Below are 13,421 nucleotides of genomic sequence, written 5' to 3'. Positions count from 1 at the left end.
TATAAATTATAGAAAGAAAGTAAGAATAGAGTGTGTGTGTGTGTGTGTGTGTGTGTGTGTGTGTGTGTGTGTGAGAGAGAGAGAGAGAGAGAGAGAGAGAGTGAGATAGAGAGAGAGAGGAGAGAGAGATTTAAAAGATTATTTGCAATTTATAACAGTTGTAAACAGCATAATTGTAAATGTTTAAACTCTGTGAGGTACGTGTATTAGCATTCTTTAATTGAATACATCTCAAATTTGGTAGGAGCTTAATTTTTTAGTGTTCAAAATAAGTATCTTATGATTATATTTAATAAAGAATTCAAATGTTAAATTTTTAGTAAAACATTTTTTTGTTATAGATTGTACAGGTTATAGGGGTCATGGCGAATTTTGGACGAACCGTAATGTTTTTTTGAAGGACGCAAATATTAAGTCATATTGGTATTTTTCAACATTATAAATAATGATTATTAGGAAATCGTGAGATGCGATCTGGTGTGACGTAGGTTTCGAAAACATTTTCCTTATCGGGCCAACGTTTTGATCTTTACTGGGATCATCTTCAGAGCTCAAAGTGTTTGTTTTCTGTGTAGATGTGTCATTACTGTGTTGTGTTGGGAGTGAGTAAAAGAAGGAATATTGCAAGTACATAATGCTGAGCATCACCTTTGTCAATTGGCTTTTATATCTTGTTTACTAATCTTAATAACTTGTTTACAAGAAATAACTGTATAAGACGACGTAAACGGCAATGCCATTGGCAAGGCCTCGGGCTCAACTTCCTCTCAGTTTGACTGCTGTTGCTGAACGAAGTTTTACGTATCAAGTTATGGAAGGTTAATGTCCAATGTCCTTTCTTAATTAATTTAGAGACGGCCAAGTTAGGTAGTAAAACAAAGAGAGAAACTTGGTTATTACAATAAAACAGTTGACATTTTAACGTGACCCTCGTGTCGTATACTTGGATAATAAAACTATTGTAGTTTCTGAATTGATGTGGGTGATTATTGCGTGCTATTTGTGTTGCAATGTTAGTTTGAAAGTCATGTTAAAAAAAATTTTTTCAAGCCAAGATCATTTAAGAATTTTTATTATCGTTTAACTTTTGATTTCCTACATTTTATGCACCTGTCAAACCTGTCAAGTTAAATAAATCCGTATTAATTATTAAATATTATTAAATGTAAAAGAAAATTTTAACACTGCGATTTAGAAACAAATAATTAAACGTGTGCTTGTTAAACATTTTTTTCCACTGAATGTTAAATGATTACCCAATTATTAATTTAACGTTCCAGGACAGTGTTAATTAGTACGTTCTTTGAACGGCCAGGAAAAACCAATTTTCACTTAAACCTTTTCCTGATGGATATTTCCAGAATATCGTATTGCTGAAATAATAACAATGTCAGATGTTTGACGAGCTTTCATTATAAAAGTTTCAATTTCACTGTTTACGAAGCAATAATTATTTTACTGTAAAACTTCATTGAAGCGTTTAATATTATTATTTTAGTCATTTTTAGGAACATAATTATTTATGATGCTCGATGTTTTTTTCTATCTACCTATCCACCAACTATTTGTCTTTTTAACAATTTATCATTCCAAACAATATCTAGTATCTATCTATTTATATATTTTTATTTCTATATATATATTTCTAATTTTTTTATTTTCTCCAAACCACATTGTGTTTTTTAAATATTTATGTGTGGTGACACACATAACAAAAATACTTAACGAACATGCTCAACATCACAGATAACACATAGAACGTAAAAGATTCATTTCAATTCGTTAACAGAATTAATAATATTCACATCCCCTCACACTACTCTCATATCCCTAGATGTTTCATCATTGTTCACCAACATTCCAATAGACACAACACTGAACATTATCATAGATAAATGACCCAACATAACACCACACACAAGTCTATCAAAGAACACGTTCATAACAATGGTTCGACACTGCTGTATCAACGGATATTTTACATATAACAATCAATTTAACAAACAACTTTTTGGCATAGCCATGAGTAGCAACCTAGGCTCGATACTTGCAGACATTATTATGGCACATCTATTAAATACAGTCATGCCACAAGTTCCTTTCACAGTACCCTTCCTCACTAAATACGTAGATGATATATTGACAGCAGTTCCCACAGATCAAATACAAACTACATTAGACACATTCAATAGCTTTCACCCACGCCTACAATTTACACATGAAATCGAAAACAACAAAAACATACAAAAAAGATACACTCGTAATAAAACTACCAGATGGCACATTAATCACACAATCTATCAAATACAAACAAACCAACATACATTTCCATGCCATTCATTCACGGCCTATCACATAAATTAAAAAAATTTCTCTAGTCCGATAACTTTAAAATAGCTTTCAAAAATTATAAAACAATTCAAACACTTTTTTCCAAAATTAAAGATCCCACACAAATAACAAATAAATCTGACGTAATCTACAAAATCAATTGTTTAAACTGTCCGGCAACTTACATTGGTCTTTCATCCCAATATCTGGGATAAGAGACTTGATCCATCCAATTATCAATTCATCTATCAACCATGTAATTCATAGATAATCCATCTATGTATTATCTATATCCATTTATCTATCTATCTACGGATATATAATATGTCGGTCTCTTCCTTTCCTTATCTATGCCACTATCTAATAAATTTTTTTCGTTTCTTCCTCAATCATTTTCTCCATCTCTCTCTTTCTCTCTCTCTCTCTCTCGCTCGCTCTCTCTTTGTTTTGTAATAGTAATTTGTGTTTAAGACGTAGTGATATAAAATAATGCACGTTGCGTATTTATTACTTCATTCTCTCTTTATTTCTCTATTTATGCTTTGTTTGGTAAATAAAATAGATTGAAAGTATTTTTGATATGCATGTGAATGAGCTACATTTATTGCTAACTTAAAATGTTCTTTGTGTGTCTTTTGTTTACTAGATAGTTAATTGTATGCTACAAGTATGAATTGTTTGTTTCCGATTTTTTCTATTTATTTATCATAAACTATCCTTGTTTATCATTTTTTCCTTTTCTTTCTTTTATAATTACTACATATGATGAAATAATTAAAAGATTTGAAATTCAGTAAAACAGCTATGGTCATTTTTTAAATCATTACTTAGTTAAAGCTTGAAAGCTAAGGGCATATTATTAACTTTTATGTTCAATTGAATTACGAATATTTACAAATTCTTATCTTTGAAAAGCAATTACTGTTTTTGAGATAATTTAAGTCTTTGTTTTAATTTAATTTGTATTCAGCTTATTGTATTTAGTGTCGTGGAGCAATAGGTCCCAGATTTATTTCTTCCTGGCAATAAAGGTGTTATGGCGTCCCATATTGCTCGTCGGACAATCGGAACGTTTTGATTGCCGGCGGTGCAATATTCTCGGACAAATTCTAATCCAATGAGGGAATCTGGCACGCGGGGGTGTCGTTTGTCCTCTCATCCCTTATCTGGACCCCCCGGTTGAAACGAGGGGGCTCGCTGTACGGTGGTACGTGACTCGTTCATTTTGTTAATAAAGTCAGATTGTACCCGAAGCGAGAAAACAAAGCTTCACTCCTATTTGACAACAAAAACTATACCGAGCAGAAGGACCGGGAAGATTTTATTTTTTCCCAGAGCGAAACATGTTCCATTACTTTTAAACTTGGCCACTTATTGGTATTCTCCACGTCCCTTTATGTAATTTAATTTCTTTTAACTTTTACAATGAAAGATTCAAAACAAAAACTGTAAAACATCTTCTACAATATTTACGAATAACGGGGTTGAAATATTACTTCAGTTTTTACAACATTGACGTATGACTTTTATGCTAAATGTATTGCATGTATTTTAAAAGAATGTGTGGTGATTAGTGACCGTTAATCGATATTTATTTAGAAATCGTGAGATGCGGTCTGGTGTGATGTAGGTTTCAGAAAAACATTTTCTTTATCGTGCCAACGTTTCGATCTTTATTGAGATCATCTTCAGAGCCTGGGATTTACAAACATTGTTTACTTATTACATTTTGGATGTGGAAAAGTGAATTTATACAATGCAAAATATATTTTATATATTCAATCAAAGTATTTCTACTCACTCAAAGTGTTTGTCTTCTGTGTAATTGTGCCATGCTTGCGTGTCGTGTCGAGAGTGCCAGTGAGATTTTGCTATTTTGTGTAAAACAAATGTAATTGTAATATGTAAACAATATTTGTAAATCCCAGCCCCTGAAGATGATCTCAATAAAGATCGAAACGTTGGCATGATAAAGAAAATGTTTTTCTGAAACCTACATCACACCAGACCGCATCTCACAATTTCTAAATAAATTTTAAAAGAATAACCATCCTTAAAGCGTCATAACTTTAATATTAATAAATCACAATATTTTTGTTTTGGTTAATAAATTAATAATACTTGCGCCTTCTCGATAATCGTCTAAGGATTATTAAGATCCTTGATGCACCCGGTCCTTCGTCAGTTTCGGGGACAACTTTGACCATCGATTATTTAAGCAAGTGTCAATAAATCTCAAGAGAAGTTTCCGTGAACATTTATTATTCACAATGGGGCATTGGGAAACTTGGAGTCTAAGTAGTTTGAGCTCGTCACGGGGTCGCCGGGGATAAATCACTTTCATCAGAGCCGACGGTTTAAACTACTCTCAAAAATATAAATTATATAAGTTTCTTAAAGTAAAGTATATTATTAATTCTAATTACAATGATTAATTATGACAGAACATATGAAAAAATATAGTTGTTTTGTGCTTAAAAGAAAAAAACAAGCAGTAAAACATGTCTTTTTTCTAATAAATTTGCTAAAAACATATTCAATGTAGTGTTTTGTAATGCTAAATACAGGTGAAGAGATGTTTCTCAAATAATCCGAAGTACTAGGTACAAATAACCTAGTAAATACGTGAAATATGTGATTATATGAGTGTAGTCACTGTATTGAAACCCATTATTTATTTTTTTATATAGGTGAACTTGGCAGCAGTCGGATGCTATGAAATATTGAAAAGCAAGTTTGCTATGCTAGGAGTGAATAGGAGGTGGTTTATTGGAGAGGAGGGGCCGGGCGAGGTCGCCTATCTGTGAGAAATACGGCTTAGATAAAGTTCACGCCTATCCATTTTCTTATATCATATATACTTCGTAGAACTGGCTAGTTCAAACGTTGGACAACTTGAAAATATCTTTAATAAATTAAAATTTCCCTTTGTACGAGTAATTTAATTTAGAATCGTAGAGAGGGACAAGAAACTTTATGATTTCAAACTTGGTTCAACCATTCCACACTGTCGGGTTTTTCCTCATTTCTTTGAAGAAACTTATTTAATTCATTATAAATATATTAAATGGTTGTTTAAGTTCAGTACAATCTTTAGTCCACCTCTGAATTTCTGCAAAACCACTGGGATAAGCAAAGAAGAATTGTTGTTTGTGATTTATGACAACCTGAGTGAGTTAAACAATTTGTGGTTAAGTTAATTATTTAATTATGTAAATATTCAGTGGCAGGGAGATAGTTTGAGTGGAATAATGTGTTGAATAGTAACTTTTTTTGTTTTGTCAGGATTTAAAGAAGGGAGAGAGAGAGAGAGAGAGAGAGAGAGAGAGAGAGGGAGGGTGAGAAAGGGATAGATAGATAAATAGAGAGAGAGAGCGAGAGAGAAATAGTGCGTTAGATAAAAAGAGTGTTAATTGCCGCTAGGGATGTTGTAAAATGACCAAGCGATTAAAAAGTAAAATAATTAATAGCTGAATGATTGAGTGAAATAAATTATTTATAAATCATGTAGTGAGAATTAGTTTTATTCACCTACTCGATTTTACCATATTTCCTTTTTCTTATCATACTGCTATTTTTGATATTTACCATTATTTCCATTTTCAATACCGTAAAATATTAATCATGAATTAAAACAGAATGTGTTAACTAAGGATAATGTAGGAAACGATTGATTTTGCTGTATGATTAATTAATTAGATAATGAGTGAGTTAGAATTAGTAAGATTGGTTTGAGTTAGATATTTGAATGATTTGTTGCTTAAAAGGAGAGCCAAAAATGTGTTTGATTTTAACGAAATTTTTTGTGTGATTCTATGTCGAAATAAAGGGGTGCGTGGTCAGGTTTTTCATAGACGATTTTAAATTTCTGTGAATCCCGATTGATTGCAACATTACCAAGGACAACATTTCGACGTTACAGTCCTTGGCAATGTTGTGATTGAATCGGTCTTCGAAGAAATTTAAAATCGTCTGTGAAAACTGAATTATGTCCATATGTAACCATATTTAAAATAGGTTTGCCTGATGATGACCTTAAAATGGTTAGGGATAGGTCGAAAAATTGCCAGTAAGAACTGAATTTTTTCTTTTCTTTTCCGGTTGTTGACTTTTTAACTTTTTGGGTTTCTTATCAGGAACTAGACAACCACCAAACTAATTTTCTTTTTATTGATAACGATTTCGCTGGCATCAGCCTCCCATCATCAGTCTCTTTTTCTTTTGGGAAAGGTATGAACGCATTGCGTTTCCAAGAAGAAAATGAGACTGATGAGGGGAGGCTGATGCCCGCGAAATCGTTATCAATAAAAAGAAAATGAGTTTGTTGGTTGTCTAACAACTGAATTTGTTTTTTCAGCAAGACCATACTGTGTTCTAATGATGATTCGTGAGTAGAAAAGTGATTAAAAAATCTGACAAATTCATTCGTTATGTCCATTGCGGTAAAGGGGCTCCCGCTGTCGGCATCGTTCACTGAGGGCGCCGTGCCAGGTTTGCAACTATACATAGCCCATAAACTTCTCTTTCTAACGATATGTGTAATTTATATTTTAGGCTGGCTTTTAAGAGGACTGAGGTTGTCATATTAAATATCAACAGATTTTGACAGAAATATTGTCCAGATACATGTGTTATTAATTAATTCGATAGATTACACTCTATACACAGACACAAACACTTAAATCACCTCGCTATCACATCTCATGTCATGTGTTATAGGAGATGGAAAGGAGCCAGAATGCCGTGTTTGGCCAATCAGCACTGTGCCGCCTCTCGCGACGTGAACATAAGGTCGTATCAGCTAGCTGACCATGGCGCCGCAGTTACGTCTTTGAGACTAATATTTAAGGAGTTATTTAGTGAGAGACGATATAGACCATTTCGTTATGGTTCTCATTTTTGTTCTGGTACCTTATGTGATCTTAGACGTTTCATGACAATACTAGTTAAAGCATGACAATTAATTAAGATTTTTAGTTGAGATGAAAAAAAAGTTAATGGCACGAGAGGGATTCGAACCCACGACCTTCGGCTAGATACGCCGCTGCTCTACCACCTGAGCTATCGTGACCTCGNGTGGTAGAGCAGCGGCGTATCTAGCCGAAGGTCGTGGGTTCGAATCCCTCTCGTGCCATTAACTTTTTTTCATCTCAACTAAAAACCTTAATTAATTATCATGTATTAATTGGTCAAGCGGATCACGAAAATAATGAATTAACTAGTTAAAGCCTTGTTGTTTTCAAATCGTTATAATTATTACTAAAAAAAACTTAAGAATTGCGATTTGTTTAAAAGTTTTATCCTTTTCCGCAACAACCTTTGAAAGTTTTCCACAACGAAAATTAAGAACCGGCTATAATAGAAAATAGAGTAAGGCCGTGGTTAATTTAACAAAAGCAATTAATCGTTATGTTCGTTTTGTAATTTCCGAGTTACAACAATTTATTCATCCCAGAGTGAAGGGTCTGTGAAATATGAGCAGGGTATTTTTCCTCCAGGGTGTCGACAAGGAAATGAGGGCGTGATGTAGAAAGTCGGAAAAGACAACCGCTGGAGGTTGAAATGAATGGAAAAAGGCATGATTAATTCCAGTGGTTAATTGTAAAACCACTCCACGGGATTCGGGGAGGAAAAATCACCATGAATTACACTCGACTCGCCGGTCGCCGGCTATGCTTCCATCATAGAACTGTTAATGAAGTAATTGTTTGCCGTTATTCACATCCGTTTTTCCTTGTTTACTTCTTTTGACGATTCCCTGTTTGGTTTCTATTAAAACCAATCCATCTATCTTCGACCCCTCTCTTCCATGGAAATTGCTCCTTTGGAAACACTTGTTTTCTTCCTACACACGGGAAAAATAAAGCTTCATCGATTTATTTACTTGGAGTAGGGAATTGTTTCGAAATTCAATTTAATCACTTTTGATCCCAACAGCTTTGAAATAGAACACGCGGGGCTCTGTCACATAAACACAGAGCTTAATTGCTCAAGTTGTATTTAAATTTAAAAATATAATATTAATATTATATTTTCAACCTTCAATTACACTTATTTTCGGTGTAAGTAAAAAAAGTAGAATAAAACACCCATTGACTTTTGTTTAATTTTCGCTCTGTCACAACTAATGTAAAAGTGTAAAACTTACATATTTGGAAATCTCAAAAGAACATATTTTACCAATTTTTTCCGGTAAAAAAAGTACCAGGTACAAAAGTGATACAATTGAGTTTCGCAACAATTCCCTACTACAAGTAAATGAATCGATGAAGCTTTATTTTTCCCGTGTGTAGGAAGAAAACAAATTTGTTGTGGAAAAGAAGAAATTTGATATTTCCGCAATTTTCCCATTGCTTGAAAAAGGTAAATTCGTTGAAGAATCTATAGCATCAACTGCTAATCGGGCTACTTAAATCGGGCGGATTGAATTGTTTAAAATTATTTTTATTTAACTTTATAGATTTATGTAAGCTGGTCTTTTATTTATTTCTCAAGTTGAAACACCGGGAAAATTTTCATTGAACATGAAAGAAAATACAAGAAGGAAAAAACATTGCGTGTATTTTCAATTTTCCTTTATTTCTGGGTATCATTTCAGCTTTTTATCATGCGTGACGATTTAAAAAATTCATTTTTCCATATTTTTTATATGAAAATGTTTCCACACAAATGTAAAAATAAGATGAATTCTGTACATTTTCAGAATTATTTGGTAAAGTTCGGTCATTAAAAAATCCTTTTAAATATGTAATAATTTTCTCACGTCACTCACAAATAAGTGAATAAAGCTCAATCATTAAACTACAAAAATCACTTAACCCTATAAATGTCTCACTTACTGTCTTTTTTTCGCATTTAACCAAATTAATTAACTAATTGATTGGAAAAATTTATTAAAAACTTATTGAATAATAACATACTAATGTACAGGCTGCAGGTTTGACTCACTCGATATGTTAAGAACTAACAACAAATTACTAATATAATAAATTATTCCATTCAGACCTTTTTTATTTTCCGAAAAGTGCCGACTATTTCACACAAAAATATCACAATAATTTTTGCACAAACTATTTTCAAGTCTATATTTAAATAATTGAAACAAATTTTGTTGAACGAATTGAAGAATGTAATAGTTTGTAATATTTGGTCTGTTATTTATTTTTCAAGTTGAAACACCGGGAAAATTTTCATTGAACATGAAAGAAAATACAAGAAGGAAAAAACATTGAGTGTAATTTCAATTTTCCTTTAATTCTGGATATCATTTCAGATTTTAATCATGCGTGACGATTTAAAAAATTCATTTTTCCATATTTTTTATATGAAAATGTTTCCACACAAATGTAAAAATAAGATGAATTCTGTACATTTTCAGAATTATTTGGTAAAGTTCGGTCATTAAAAAATCCTTTTAAATATGTAATAATTTTCTCACGTCACTCACAAATAAGTGAATAAAGCTCAATCATTAAACTACAAAAATCACTTAACCCTATAAATGTCTCACTTACTGTCTTTTTTTTGCATTTAACCAAATTAATTAACTAATTGATTGGAAAAATTTATTAAAAACTTATTGAATAATAACATACTAATGTACAGGCTGCAGGTTTGACTCACTCGATATGTTAAGAACTAACAACAAATTACTAATATAATAAATTATTCCATTCAGACCTTTTTTATTTTCCGAAAAGTGCCGACTATTTCACACAAAAATATCACAATAATTTTTGCACAAACTATTTTCAAGTTTATATTCAAATAATTGAAACAAATTTTGTTGAACGAATTGAAGAATGTAATAGTTTGTAATATTTCACTATTGTCGAGGCTCTATTCGCAGTTAGTTCAGAGGGAAATTATGCTACTTTGTTATTCACAGAGTGAAACTGTGGATATAATCTTGGTCTCGGGAAGTGCAAAGGAAACCCCTAGTCCCACGAGGATCTACAAGGGCCGTTATGGAGAAAGGAGAGACCATTCTGATCATAAAATCACACCCCTAGTTTTAGGAAGGAAGACTCGGTGTGCCAAACTGGCCAGAGTCCATGATGTAGTCTTGAATGATGTAATCATATAATTAAAAAAATGCAATAGAGATTTAAAGCAGTTTTACCACTGGAAAGAAAAATATCTGATAAAAATAATAAAATTTTCAACCGAAGGACGTTTGTTTCTAAAAAATTCTTATAATATTCAATTTAATTTTCTCGTTTGATTTTGTTTGGGGAGGGAAATGCGTTGAAAATAAATTCCCTGAAAAGTAGAAAAAGCCAAACGAATATTTCGTAAATTTTGATAGGATTTCTCGAGTGATAAATGATGTTTTCGTCTTGGCTACTAATATTCTTGGACTGTCATATTTTGGACCATAGAACAATCAAAGTTTTGCTGTTAGTAAAAGCAAATAAAAAATATTTATGAGTGTAAATATATTTAGTGAATAGTATCTATTTAATAATAAATTTTAAGCCAATAAATTGTCCAAACATTTCTGTCATAAAATCATAGAGAGAGAGAGAGAGAGAGAGAGAGAGAGAGAGAGAGTGAGAGAGAGAGAGAGAGAAAGAAAGAGAGAGCGAGAGGGAGAGAGCGAGAGAGAGAGAGAGAGAGAGAGAGAGAGAGAGAGAGAGAGTTGTTGTTAAGGAGAGATTAGGTTAGGTTCAAAATGGGTAGTTTATGTTAGATATGATTGAGGTTTTTTTTTAATTTTTACGAGGGTTCGCAACAGCAGAGGTCATATCAACCCTCAGAGTGCCGGTGTTTTTGAAAAAAAGCCCATTTGAAAGTATGTCGGTTCGAATGGAGGGCCGCTGGATTCGAACCGGGGACCTTTACCTTACAGTGATGAGCGCCGTGTCGACGCCTAAACCGTTGCGGTCACCGACGCCCCTGTTAGATATGGTTGCTCCCTTAGAAACGGTTACGTTAGATATTGTAAGGGACGCGTTTGGTTAGGTTAGGTTGGTCTTAGTGTTACTGTTATGGACGGGGAGGTTGGAGTTAGGGTTAGCGTAGGGGTGTTCAATTCTAACATTTTTTAAGAAAATCAGGTTTGATTCCCACCGTCCTGGCTTTTTTTCATGGCACCCTTCTTCCTAAGATAAATGGTGAATCAATCAACGGAATCGAACTCTGGCTAATATGTCAGTTCGTAAGGCCATTGAAAAACATTGAGGAAGGTGTACATTTGTTACGTAGTCAAATGTTTTTACACAAGACAGAAAATTACCTGAGGCGTGTTGAAGTTCATAACCCTGTACGTATGCGTGCGATTATATTTAACGCAACGAAAAAAATAAAACCTAGAAATAAATCAACTGTTATTAAAAAAAACTTTAACAAATAGGAAACAATTTTAGTCAGGGATTTTGACAAAGAAATAAACTCGAAGTAAACGGTTTGAGGTTAATAGTATACTTCACGGAACGTCTTGATTTATACCTTTTGTTAAAATTGATCCTTCCTTACTTTTACAGCCTTTTTGGGCTGGTTTAGATTCCACACCAGTCGTTGAAATTCAGATTCTAACAGGCCTGCGAGAACCTCGAATCTGCAATCGAGACAATTGAAAATTCCCAGCTTAATGGGTGAAATGTAGTCATAGATTTAAGGCCGAGTACCGTGTGTAGAGATAGTAGAAAGAATTTGGTTACGAGAGCTTTAAAAAACCGGGTGGGACCACAAAGCAGTCTAATTGCTCAAAAACCTAATTAGTTTATCCCGTTTTACGTTTGTGTCAGGCAAGTGTTGTAAATTGGTTAAAACGTTTTTATCCTTCGGACAAATTTTGTTTAGCTGATCAGAAAACACTGCAGGTATTTTCCTTAATTTCCATTATTATCCTTGTTTATATGGTTAAAAAAATTAACCATTAATTAGGTGGTGTTTATTTTATCCCTGGTTACATGTCTACTATTTCCTTGTCATTATTTCCTTGTAGTTTAACAGATCCGAAAATGTAGAAAGGCGACTTTCCTATTTAGAAAAATGGGCTCTTCTTGATCCGGGTGACATGCCAGTCGATAGTGAACAAATCGCTCTCGGTGCCACAATGATGCGGGGCTCCTTTGACAAACGCAGCCCATCAGTTATGCCTTATCCTTAGTCTGTAGCGTGACTCTGGTGATGTTCAATAATTCAAACGGCATCGTTAATGGGATAATTACGCGTGCTTAATCGTCGTGACGTTGCACGGGCGTAAATCAATTATGTCTACAGAGAGAATTACAATATAGCACAGCTAGCAGATTCCTATGCATAGCATAATGAGTAATATTGTAGTAATAATAAACTAGTAACCAAGCAATAAAGGAAGAAAATTTCAATCGTAAAAGTTGATCTATAACAATAATTGTTGACGTTTGATAATTTCAACAAATCCAACTAATATGATGAAATAGGCTTTTGAGAGATTTGTTACAATTTAAAGATTTTGTTATCATTTGTACATTTTAATCATTCATTTTAATTAGTTCTAAGTTCTAGTAAAGTAGTTACAACTTTAGTTGCTACCACTGTGCAAGAAATGCCTAAATGAAAAATAAAACATAATATTTCTTTATACATTGTAGTAAAAAAAACGAAGGAACTTTGTTGATAAAAAGCAGAAATAAATCAACATAGAATCTGCGCGTAAATGAAAAATAGGTGAGGGAAAAAGTCAAGCCCATGGGAGATTTCAACTAAGACGAAGTTTGGATAAAATAATTAATTTTTTAAAACGTGTTGTCATTTTTGCTTTTGAATTGAACAAAGAACATAAATTTGATAGAAAGATGTAGAGAATACCAAATAATATGCAACATTATTTGTTTTGTGATATCGGGTTGTCCGGAAAATAATGCAGGATTTTAAGTTTTCATTAAAAAAAATCTATATATTGGGTTGTCCGGAAAATAATGCAGGATTTTGGTATTAAACAAAAAAAAAGAAACTAGTTACTTTAAAGCAATGTTCTTTAATCAAAATAATTTCCCATACTCTCAATACATTTCTCCCAACGTGTTGGTAACTTATTAATTCCGTCTGAGTAGAATTCAGAATTTTTAGAATTGATAAAGTCAATAAATGCATTTTCCAGT

At 32.9% G+C, this 13,421-nt stretch overlaps 1 protein-coding gene across 2 annotated transcripts in view; it reads left to right on the top strand.

Annotated features, from left to right (window-relative positions):
* The window catches only part of LOC106673997 (acid sphingomyelinase-like phosphodiesterase 3b), a 151,312-nt gene that overhangs the window by 69,727 nt on the left and 68,164 nt on the right, over nt 1–13,421 (top strand). The window lies entirely within an intron of this gene.

Source organism: Cimex lectularius, unplaced genomic scaffold (genome assembly GCF_000648675.2).
Source record: "Cimex lectularius strain Harlan isolate CLEC.00 unplaced genomic scaffold, Clec_2.1 scaffold91, whole genome shotgun sequence".
Lineage (NCBI taxonomy): Eukaryota > Metazoa > Arthropoda > Insecta > Hemiptera > Cimicidae > Cimex > Cimex lectularius.
The sequence above is the reverse complement of the archived record's forward strand: the minus strand, read 5'-3'. Positions and strand labels throughout refer to the sequence as shown.